The 12,905-nt window shown below is 41.8% G+C and overlaps 1 non-coding gene across 1 annotated transcript; it reads left to right on the forward strand.

Moving 5' to 3' along the window:
• On the forward strand, positions 3,800 to 3,873 carry TRNAI-AAU. The gene has a single exon. It is a non-coding gene; the product is annotated as a tRNA-Ile (tRNA).

The raw sequence follows: 12,905 nt of genomic DNA on the forward strand, positions 1-12,905 counted from the left end.
TTCCAGCATAATTATGCTTGAACTCCCGTAAAATTTGCGGGAGTTCCAGCATAGTTATCCTGGAACTCCCGTAAAATTTACGGGAGTTCAAGCATACTTATGCTGGAACTCCCGTAAAATTTGCGGGCGTATTTTTCCGGATTTTGAACAGTGTTTTCGCTCAGATTTAAAGTGGCTAAATTTCGATGACTTTTGAAACTTGGCTATTTTTCAACCACCAGTGGTAAATCTGGCTATTTTTGAATTTCTCCCTATTTTTTAGGAAAGAATTAACTTAAATAATCACCTGCCCAAGTATTTTAAATCAAAATAGCCGGCCGATGTATAATATATATTATTCATGTATAATAGTATATATATAAACGTATATAATTATTGTATAATCTATGTAGATTGACTAGAAAAAGTAAACAGTGAATTTCGCAGGCTATTTGTGTAAAGAACCCCTTTTTATTTGCAAAACAAACTTAAGCTAATGCTAATGAAAAAATGATATTGTATAACCGCTCTAAATAATAGTCGAACAAATATAATATATTTTTTTATATATATATCAAATATAAATAATTTATGGTGCGAGCTAAAAATGAAAAAGACTCATGCTAATCGTAAGTGTCGGTATCAAAATATCAAACAAGAAAGAAGAAAGATAGGAATGGTTGTAAACCGTTGAAAACAGAACCTGGGCCATGCCTGCTTTCGATTGAATGAAAGCTGACCACAAGACATTAATATATATAATATATTCTACCGTGATTTATGAACACATCAATTAGCATTTAGTAGTTTTTTCCGTTTCATTTTATGTGTTTTAATTTGTTTAAACATGAAAATAAGACAGTAAAAAAAAATCTTATGATCTTAAAATAAAAGTTACTAGTATAACATACCAAGATTATCATTTAAAAAAGAGATCATCTTCATATAGGCTTATGAGAATGATCAATTCAAGAAGAGTTTAGGAACAAATAAAATAGTTTCATTCTTCGAGAAACTGAAAGGAATGATAGTAAAATTGGTTAATTGAGCAAATTAAGCGGGCGTTTGGACATAAGAATTGTGAAAATTCGGAAAATAGTGATTTTTAAATTGAAAAAGTATTTAAAAATTAGAGTTTTGTTTGGACATGAATACAATTGGAGATTTTTGTGAGCGATTTGAAGTAAAAATTTGAAAAATAGCCTTTTGGAGTTTTTCAAATTTTCGAAAAATTTCGAGATTCAACTTCAAGTGAAATTTGAAATTTTCATGGCCAAATACTTAATCCGAAAAAGGTGAAAATTGTTCGGAAAAAGGTGAAATAGTTTTTATGGCCAAACGGGCCCTAAATACAAAATTCTTCCTTTCGATGCTCCATAATTTGAAGAATTCGTTATTCGTAAAATTGCTTAATCTTGTCACTCGCATGCACGGTATTACAGCTCCAATATTGTGATTTGTGATCACCAAATAATTCATCACTGGAGTTTAAATTTTATCTCTAAAATAACTAAGTTATGCCCCAAACGGACCGCCACTTAATTTTTTTTTAAAGATAAGAGCGAACCATATGCCCATATCTTTATTAATTTAATATTCCAAACCATAATGGGCATTGGATAACTCTTAATATCGTTGTCTAGTGTCGGCTGATTCACAAGATCAACAAGAGTTCTTCAACGATATTATACTAGCTCGTAAATATCTTTGAACAAATCAAACAAATAAAGAAACCACAAATTAAACAAACAATTATTTATGCATGGTATGTCCCCATATGTTTCCAGAAACATGTCAAATCAGCTTATGGAAAAATCGTTCTGGACAACACACAAGCACCAAAAAAGAAACAAATTAAGAAGAATAAAAAAGTCATATATACTGTGTGCTGCAACTATTATAGCAAATTGATGATATAACTTCCAATGAAAATAGACCATTTTTTTAATATTTAAATGACTTCTTGCAAGTAGCCAAATCAACTTGGAGAGTTACTTTAACTAGCATCAATAAATAAATATAATGATGATTTTACCCAGAATTAGAAGCAAAGCTCAAAGCCTATATTATATGCTTTACGAGCTCCCAAGAGTCGCATGACCTTATACACAAGTTTCGTCTTTCTTTAATTACGGAGAGTGAAGGCATTCACTCATTGTTTTCTTCCAGACTCTCTAGCCTGACAAACTAAACTTGGATTTGCCTAATTTGGCCCCACTCCATTTTTTTGCAATATATATGTCTTAGTGCCCCACTTTGGTTGGGTGGGAGACCATTTGTTTTATATGGCGTTATACAATTCTCACCTCGAGCTAACTTTTGGGACCGACAATCCTCACCTCTTGAGCTAGTTGAGCTAGTTTTTGGAATTCAGTTACGCCCAAAGTTTATTTTTTATCAATATGTTTCTCCATGATGTACTTTTTAGCAAAACTGTGACTATTTTTTAATGACTTTGCAAATGATGAATATTTTTCAATTTTTCGTACTGGCTAGCCCGTGTTATTTTCATTATCGCACCATGTTAAGATTTGGACGTTTTTAGTTCAACAGCTACATATCTCTATCATTTTAATATTCGAAACCCATTGTGGACGATGTACTCTTATTGGATTATATCTAGCTAGTGCATGTCCACTGATTCATGAGGTCGACCAACAAGAATTTTCCTTCAAAGAAACAATAAAAAGCTGTTTGAACAAATCAAAAAGAGACAGAAACCACATACTATTAAAAAAAAGAAGGGGGAGGGGGGGGTGGGCACGGCCATGTCACCGTTTGTTTCTGGAAACCTGTCAATTCAGCTTAAGGAAAAATGGTTCTGGAATCCATGGACATACATACAAATACTACTAAATAACAGAAGAAGGAAAGGAAAAAGTCAAACAGTGTGCAACGACTATTGGCAAATTGGCGATGCAATTTACAGTGAAAATAGACCATTTTTCTAGTATTTTAAGGACTTACTTATTGCCCATTATGCATCGACTTGGGTGAGATACGGTTAAAGCATAAAAAATAATTCATCCAGAAACAAATAGGTCAAAAACAGTTCCAATATGCTTTACGAGCTCCCAAGAGTCATTTGACAAAGAAATTATTGATCATTACTTAGGGTTGTGTCGAAATAGATGAGATATCTTTATTTTTAATTAGCAATATCGAATTCAAGCTTTGAACAGAGAAAAAATTCTGATAGAGAGTATTTTTCGGACGTTATGCAACGCAAAAAAAGAGAGTATATAGAGAGTGAAGGCGTCACTATTCACTCATATTTTTTCTTCTAGACTCTCCAGCCTGACATTTTAGACTTGCATTTGTTTAATTTAGCCCCACGGAACTGTAAACTGATCTCTTAAGTTTCTCCATTATGTACTGTACATCTCTCACTAGTTGATTTATATTCTATCCACTGGAAACGTAAACTTCTTTTATATATATATACCAATAATTCAGATTTAATATACGTAGCTTAAGAATATGGTAAAAAGTGGGGCCAGCTGCGTCGTTACTTTAAACCCTATTCCCTGATTTCCTCACCTGCTCATAACAAATTATCCACTTTGATTTGGTTCGAGATTTAAAGTGTTTGAAAATCTATATTTTTCGGCTCGAAGAAGTGTTCAGAATAATAGTTTACTGAAAAGTATTACTACGTAAATAGTTACCATTATTGCTTTATGACAAGAAAATGTCTTTTTTACGGAGATATGTGTAGGCATTGCGACTATATTTTTGAACTGGTTGTCAAGACTGTACAATATGTCTTTATGTCTTATTTTTTAATTATATAAAATTTCAACATAATACTTGACGTATTGGCCCATTAGCTCAGTTGGTTAGAGCGTCGTGCTAATAACGCGAAGGTCGCAGGTTCGAGACCTGCATGGGCCAATTGTTTTTAGTTGATTCATTTTTCATTTTCTGCAGATTGTGTTGTCATATCCACCACATGCGGCCCACATTGTTGAAGATTGTGTGTTGGCCGCATTAGATGGCCCATTTAGGTGGAAAAAGCAACGTGACAAATGCAAGTCGTAAGTTTACTTGACCTTGCAAGAGGTTTTGTACTTCATTTAGCAGCTTGCTTAGTGGTGCCAAAAACAACTACTGCTAGTAAAAGATAAAGCCCATACACACAAGTATAGAGACTTGATAAACTTTGTTCATCTATTTGGGCAACCCCATGTTTAACTGCATCGTATAGAATTGTTTGGTTAACTAATCTCACTTTCATAGTATGATTACGTTACTCTGTAAAAGCCGGACAACGAGCGTTATCTGATTTCTCTAATCCCTCAACGATTATTATATGCGCTATCATCTACCACCAAAGACGAGATCAAATGAAGTCCTCGTTTACTTATGACTTCATTAATCGTTTCAAAATGTTGTATAAGCACTTCGTTAATTATTTAGCGTTTGTATACTTTCATATTTTAGTACATTATTTACCTTACATTTGAAGTGCTTTAATGTTAAATGTTCGCTCAAAAGTTATCATATACCTTATGAGTGTAAACAATATAAATAAATCACGGGAAAATCATAGCAAACCGTAATAATCAATTAGACCAAATGAAAGATGCGCAAATAAGTACTCAGCGTTACGAAAAGAGACATTAAAAGCTTTTATTGATAGTATTGCTTTGGTCTGCCTCTCCATGAAAAGGTTCAGAGCCTTACAATGATGTTCCACTTTCCCATAATATGTGTATCGTTGTCTCTTTCTCTCTCTCTCTTGAATAGTAAAGAAGAAGAAGCCCCCCTTTCTAGGGTTTCCTCTCTTGGTATTTATAGCTGTGAGCTTCGTGAGCTGGTAATAAGTGGCCGTGATCACGTTGGGGTTTCGCCTTTATGATGACGGACGGGCCGTGACCTTGTTGATCGAATCCGATAAGGGTTGAATACCGTTAATTCTGAGTGGTCGTACCACTAATCAATCATGAATTAGCTTGAGACGGGATTAACTTCGTTAATTATCATGGGGTCGGATTCTGACCCATACAGTTAGTCCCTCCGCTTATTGAGGTCGTGCCTTGGCCGAGCTCGATGAGTGGATTTCATCGACTGTAGTTTGAGGAACTCAGATAGGGAGGTCGACGGTCGCTTCGGTCGAGGCCGAATTCTCTTTGGCGATGGCCCTTAGCCTTGTAGAGTTTCAGTGTTTTGTTATTGTGTTATCAAGTCGCCGTTCGATTGAGGTTGGACTCTCCTCCTTGGCGAAGGCACTTGACCCTTTAACTTAATTCGAGCGAGGTCGAGCTTTGTCGTGCTCTGATCCTTACGTTTGTTTGGGAGCATACCCGTCGATCATGGCGGACGGGTCGTATGTTGTGCGGCCGAGGGGAGTAAGGGCACGCTTGATACGTGTTTGGCGACGTCCAAAATTTTGAGGGCGCACGGAACATCTCCTCAGCGTTCATAGGTCGTTACAACCATTTCGAGGGCGAGACGCCGGTTGGCGACTGAAAAGCTGCTTCATGGAGCCTGTCATAATGACGCACGTTTCTGTAGAATCGAATCGGTGTGCGGTTGGTCATGTAGTTAATGGTGGCTATTGGGGTTCATGAAAGCCACTTGTGTTGCCTATAAATAAGGGCTGAGGCATTTACTTCTCATATTTTCATTGTTTGTCTGAGAGAGATTCTGAAGAAGCTTTTCTTCCTGCTAATTCATCTTCATTTTGGTTCTTCGATCGTTATAACTTCCGTCTTGTCTATCAAACTTTGTTTCTGTTTCGTTATTGAATCAACGATGGCAGGCAGTTCTTCCCAAAACGTTCTTCCGACGGATCTTCCGGTTAACTCTCCGGTGACTGAAGGGCCATCTTCGACAATGGGCGGTGCAGAACTGGTGGAGACCGATGAAGCTCCATCGGTTGACGAGATAGTATCTCTGCCCGGAGTTCCGATGACTGATTTCACCGCCGATGGTGGGGAGGATCAGGTGGATGAAGCCCCGTTAATGGGGGAGATTGGGATGGCCCAACTACGGGGACAGGGGGTCATCCCCAGCTATGCTGACGTCGTTCTCGCTAGAAGCGAGGAGAGGGTCCACACCGACCGCAGGGCATACTGCGTCTTTTACGCCTATCCCTTCAAGTTGGGGGTTTAAGCTCCCGCTCCCAATGCTAGTGGTTGATTTCTGTCGTTATTACGGGGTATGCCCGGGTCAGTTTGCTCCTTCTCTTTACAAATTATTAGCAATGCTTATCAAATATGCATAACTGGCCGGTAGGGAGGTCACGCTGCAGCATGTGCTTAGCCTCTACGCTCCCCAGAGAGTTCGTGGTACCATGATTCGAGTGTGCCCTTGCGGGACGAGGGGCCTGACTGTGAAACTGGATGATGAGGTCGACCCCGCCCTTTCGAGCACTTCTTCTACATCAGGACTGAACATTTAGTGACGTGCTCTACTGGGTTCCCAGAGGCTTGGAATCATGCACGTAAGTTCCTTAATCATCGAATTCCCTTTTCTGCCCCTCCTTACGTCTTGTGCTCATAAACGTTAACTCGTATTAATTTTGTAGACGAAAAGTTGCCGCCGGCTCCGTTGGCTGGGATTCGTGAGTGGGTTGAGGCCGTGCTCCCCCATACGTACGCACATGGGCGTCTTTTTGGGAGAGGCATGGCCGTAGGCCTGTGGCAGGTAAAAAATTGATTTCTTCTTCTGTTCCGCTTTGTTTCAACTCTATTCATCAACTTTGTTTTTCTGTGATCAGGGAGGGCACGCCGCGTCAGGGCCCCTCAGTTGGCCTTCCGTCGGCCGGGTGCAATTGCTCGACTTAGTGCAGCGCAGGTGTCGCGCCCAATACCGAGGGCGACATCAGTTGAATCTTCAGCGATTCCTTCTCCAGCACGGGCCGCACTTCGGGACCAGGGGCCATCGGGGATTGTGCGCCCTAGAGCGGAATCGCCATCAGATGAGGAGAGAGGAGAGGCCATTGATAAGGTGTAAGGTCGTGTTCACACCGGCTCCTCCTGTAGTAATTAATTTGAACTCCCCCCCGGCGGATGCGGAGCGGAGTGTGGCTGCGGTGCCTGACCCTGAGGGTGGACACGCAATGGGGGTTGCCCCGGTTGGCTTATGCCATGATGATGCCGTCGCTTCGGCGACTCAATTGGTGGTTCCAGTCGTTGAGACGAGAGGTAGTTCCTCAGCGGCTGCGAATGTTTGTGAGGCAAGCGCTCCTTGGGTGGCTACGGCGGGTGGTTCTACCTCGCTGGTGGCGGAAGGAGGAAAGGATGCTGTAGGAGATAAGTATGAGTCTGAATTCGACTTGGACCCCGACGACGTCCGTATGTTCCAGGAAGGCTTCACCAATTCAGCGGTGCGCGCACAGGGGCGGTCTCGCTTCGTCGAGGTTCCCACGGAGCTGAACTTATTGCTCCAAGGGAGTAGCTTGGTCCCTCAGTTTGAGCTGCTATGCTCGGATGCTGAGAATGCGTCGTTGAGGGACGTTACGGATATCGGACTGATGAATGAAGTGGCCGTGATGGGCTTGAGGGTATGTACTATGACGTCGGTTCGCTTCTTCTTCGTCTTAGTTTGTTCTTTATCTTAATCGTTGTCTTTGCTTTGCAGTCTTATTTGTTGGAGGTGGAGAGCATCCGTCGAGCCAACATCCGCTCGGGGATATTTTTGTGGGCGCTGGAGAAGTACCGCCGCTACCGAGATCGGTGCCGAGAGATGCGCGTGCGCTTGAGAAATGATCCCCGTAGCCGGGCCTTGGTCGAGGAACTGGCGAGGCGGGAGCTTCAGATGCAGCAAACACTTGGCAGAGCGAGTGCTCTCGAGGAGCAGCTCCGGCGGAAGGATGAGGAGCTCGAGGCGGGGAAGAGGGCTGCAGCTGAGTGTGAGCTCCAGGGCCAGGCTAAGGCGGCGGAGGCCGCTGCAGCATGGAACGGGAAAGTGACTGTGTTGGAGGGTGAAGTCGCAGTATTGAAGCTTCAGGTGAGGGATGCCTCGTCGAGGGCTGGGGCATTGAAGGAAGCTATCCGCGTGCACGAGTCCCAACGGGAGTTGGAGAGGGCTGCTGCGGCCTTTAGAGAAGCGAGTCTCGAGGAGCGGATCGGTGTCTTTGAGCAGGACGCCCAAGTCATGGCGGACCGGATCATAGCCTTAGAAGAAGAGAATCAGCGCCTACGGGACCAAGCCGCTTCTTCTAGCCAGGCTCGCGAACTTTGGGTCTTTGCCGAGGCCCAACGTGATGTATATAAGAATTTGTGGGAGGCCGGCATCGTGACCGAAGCTGCTTTCGAGGGAGCACGTCAAAAGGCTCGTGAGGCCCGTATCGACTGTGGTTTTGACGCGGCGACGCCAGAGGCTGACGATGGTGCAGATGGTGGCGCCGATGGCGCCGAGTAAAAAGATGTGCATTTTTTCTTGTCTTGTTCGCCGTTTGGCATTTAGGTGTTTCTTGTTTTTCTTTTCCTTTTTCCTTGTATTGACCGGCCCTGGCCGGGTGTAAGCGGGGGATGACCCGCAATTAACTTTGTAGATAAATGAGATCTCCTTTCCGTTATTTGCCTTGTGTTCATTTTGTACCTTCCCTCTTTCCCCTTTTAGATTTTTCTTTGCATGCGTTCGAAGGGGTGATTTGCCTTCGAGTTTGACTCTGGTAGGCATGTTAGTTTTTGATTGTTGACGACTTTTCTTCTTCGACTCGGGGTGAGCGAGTCGGAGCCGTAGCTTGGCGATAGCGGCACTCAGCCTTTAGCCTTAGTCCCAGTTCGGGCGCGGTCGAACTATCGACCGTGGTGATAAAAAATGCGGCCTTGTAGTTTGACCTGGGCCGGACTTTACGCGTCCCTAATCTTAGTTCGAGCTGGGAGTACTTACTTGAATGGCGAGGGTGCCTAACCTGCGCCTCGATTCGTTGGAGGTTGGGTTTTGCTGAGTTCAATGATGAAGGCGCTTGGTCCGAGTCCTGGTTCAACTGTGGTTGAACTTGTTAGATTTGAGGACGAAGGCATCTAACCTCATGGTTCAAGCGAGGTCGAACTCGTTGGATTTGATGGCGAAGGCGCGTAGCCTGAGTCTTGGTTCAACCGTAGCTAAACTTACTGGCGAAGGCGCATAAGCTTGATTTAAAGGCGAAGGCGCATAGCCTGAGTCCCAGTTCAACTGTTGTTGAACTTTGTTAATTTTGATAGCGGAGGCGCATAGCCTGAGTCTTAGTTCAACCGTAGCTAAACTTACTGGCGACGACGCATAGGCTTGATTTAATGGCGAAGGCGCATAGCCTGAGTCCCAGTTCAACTATTGTTGAACTTTGTTAATTTTGATAGCGGAGGCGCATAGCCTGAGTCTTGGTTCAACCGTAGTTGAACTTATCTGGCGAAGGCGCATAGCCTTGATTTAATGGCGAAGGCGCATAGCCTGAGTTCCAGTTCAACTGTCGTTGAACTTTGTCGATTTTGATGGCAAAGGCGCATAGCCTGAGTCTTGGTTCAACCGTAGTTGAACTTCTTGGCGAAGGCGCATAGCCTGAGTCCCAGTTCAACTATTGTTGAACTTTGTTAATTTTGATAGCGGAGGCGCATAGCCTGAGTCTTAGTTCAACCGTAGCTAAACTTACTGGCGAAGGCACATAGCTTTGATTTAATGGCGAAGGCGCATAGCCTGAGTCCTAGTTCAACTGTTGTTGAATTTTGTCAATTTTGATGGCGAAGGCGCATAGCCTGAGTCCCAGTTCAACTGTTGTTGAACTTTGTCGATTTTGATGGCGAAGGCGCATAGCCTGAGTCTTGGTTCAACCGTAGTTGAACTTACTGGCGAAGGCGCATGGCCTTGATTTAATGGCGAAGGCGCGTAGCCTGAGTCCCAGTTCAACTGTTGTTGAACTTTGTCAATTTTGATGGCGAAGGCGCATAGCCTGAGTCTTGGTTCAACCGTAGTTGAACTTACTGGCGAAGGCGCATAGTTGTTGAACTTTGTCAATTTTGATGCGAAGGCGCATAGCCTGAGTCCCAGTTCAACTGTTGTTGAACTTTGTCAATTTTGATGGCGAAGGCGCATAGCCTGAGTCTTGGTTCAACCGTAGTTGAACTTACTGGCGAAGGCGCATAGCCTTGATTTAATGGCGAAGGCGCATAGCCTGAGTCCTAGTTCAACTGTTGTTGAACTTTGTCAATTTTGATGGCGAAGGCGCATAGCATGAGTCTTGGTTCAACCGTAGTTGAACTTACTGGCGAAGGCGCATAGCCTTGATTTAATGGCGAAGGCGCATAGCCTGAGTCTTGGTTCAACCGTAGTTGAACTTAGTGGCAAAGGCGCATAGCCTTGATTCAATGGCGAAGGCGCATAGCCTGAGTCCCAGTTCAACTGTTGTTGAACTTAGTCGATTTTGATGGCGAAGGCTCATGGCCTGAGTCCCAGTTCAACTATTGTTGAACTTAGTGGCGAAGGCGCATAGCCTGAGTCCAATATTGTGGGTATTGAGTGCTGAAGCTCGGTTTTGATTCGAGACCTTGAGCGGCTTATCCGTTGTCTTCCCAACCAGGGTATGTAGGCTGTCTTGAGGCGACTCTTGGCTCGAGATATCTCCGTGCCGGTTTCTGGCCGGAGCTCGTATCAGGGATGCGGGAGATGCCTTACAGAGATCTTCCCTTAGGAGGGGCTTCTTCTTCTTCTTTGCACTATCCGAGATCAGAGAGAGAGAGGACTTGTATCTTGATTTGAGATCTTCGAGTTTCCCTTGTCCGACATGCCGCTTTGGCTTATTTGAGTTGGGTTGCTTTTGTTTTCCTTTTCTGGCGTTTCTTCCTTTTTGGTCCAGGGAAGAACTACGCGATTTTGCTAGGAAATCCCCACAGACGGCGCCAAATTATTTTGCTCAAAAGTCATCATATACCTTATGAGTGCAAACAATATAAATAGATCACGGAAAAATCATAGAAAACCGTAATAATCCATTAGACCAAATGAAGGATGCGAAAATAAGTACTCAACTTTAGGAAGAGAAACATAAAAGCTTTTATTGATAATATTGCTTTGGTCTGCCTCTCCATGAAGAGGTTCAGAGCCTTACAATGGTATTCCACATATGTGAATCGTTGTCTCTTTTTCTCTCTCCTCTCAATAGTTAAGGAGAAGCCCCCCTTTAATATGGTTCCCTGTCTTAGTATTTATAGCTGTGAGCTTCGTGGGCTGGCAATAAGTGGCCGTGACCACGTTGGGGTTTTGCCTTCATGATGACGGATGGGCCGTGGCCTTGTTGATCGAATCAGATAAGGGTTGAATACCGTTAATTCTGAGTGGTCGTACCACTAGTTAATCATGAATTAGCTTAAGGCGGGATTAGCTTCGTTAATTATCGTGGGGTCGGATTCTGACCCATACAGACACCATCAGGAAGTTCCCAGTCAAATTCGTGTAGCAAAGATCCCAAAGCAAAATGCATCATTCTATGACCTAATGGCAAACCAACGCACATTCTTCGCCCTGCACCAAATGGCATTAGCTCATAATGCTGTCCCTTCACGTCTATTTTCGACCCAAGAAACCTCTCGGGCTTAAAACTCATAGGGTCGTCCCAACATTCAGGATCTCTTCCAATCGCCCACACGTTTACTAAAACTTGAGTACCTTTTGGTATGTCATAGCCCATGAACTTGGTATCTTGAATTGTTCTTCTTGGGATCAAGAAAGGGAGAGGAGGATGTAAATGCAGTGATTCCTTTAATACAGCTTGCATATAAGGTGATGGAAAAACATTTTTGATATCTCAAAAAGAGATACTCCAAAAATATGTCTAGATTCATTTTTTTACAATTATATTAATGAGTTATTATTATAGTAATTATTTTAAATATATTTGTAACAACTAATTTGATAAGTTTGAATTCAATCTTTGACAAATAAAATCTGTCAATTGAATGGTAATAACTTATACGTTATTTATGAGGCAACAATTATGTATAGTCTTAAAGTTGTAATTCTTAACGTATCTTACCAATTTGATATTTGTGAGAATTCATATACGTTACCTTTGTCTGTTAACGTTTGGTAATAAAAATTTTGAAAAGCCTTTATGGCTTGAAAGCTTTCTTTTCAGATAGTGGAATTTCGTTTGACTATACTTTGTTTTCATCTTTTAAAAGTAGTGAAAAAATAAAGTTAAAACTTTTTTTTTCTTTTCTTTTGTGCTGGGTTTTCTTCTTAATCTTTGTTGTTTCTGCTCCTAGTTATACTAGAAGAGCTTGTTGAATCCTGGGGGATACGCCTAATTTTATTCATCATGGTGTGGGCGAAATATCCTTAAGGACAGTGTCTTTGACACGCCTCAAGCTAAAACCTTTTATTCTCCATAATCATCCAATTTTTTCCAACAATCTTAAGGATATTTACACGCTGTTATTATGGAGAATAACGCTGCTAATGTTGTTGTTGCTACTACACCCGCTGAGCCTACTGTTTCTGTTGTTGTTCCATCGCTAATTACATGTGCCGAGCCTTTTGCGATAAAAAAGGTATTTCAGTGCATAAAGTGTTAGAAATATAATTTTAATAACTCAAAAAGAAATATTCAAATTGATGTCTAGGTTCATTCATATAATATTATTTTAATGAGTGTTAATTATATCAATAAATTAAATATATTTTAATGTCTATAACTGAAAATTAGAATAACTTTGAATATAATATTTTATTAACATTGAATGGGTATCAAAGTCAGTTAGTTTTTTTAACTCTTAATTTGACCAAAGTTGGTCTTGTATGACCGTTTACTTAACATTAAGTTTGATAACCATTTGCTTAACTTTTGTAACTAACGTTTCTATTGGCCTTAAATGATTTAACGTTTTGGCATTTGAAGCCTTAATGGATTTTAATGATTTTTATTACCTATCAGATGTCCATCTCCCTTTTGGACTATATATAAATATGTCTTTTTGTGTTCATTTGGAGTAGAGTGAACA

The sequence above is a fragment of the Nicotiana attenuata genome, chromosome 6 (assembly GCF_001879085.1).
Source record: "Nicotiana attenuata strain UT chromosome 6, NIATTr2, whole genome shotgun sequence".
Lineage (NCBI taxonomy): Eukaryota > Viridiplantae > Streptophyta > Magnoliopsida > Solanales > Solanaceae > Nicotiana > Nicotiana attenuata.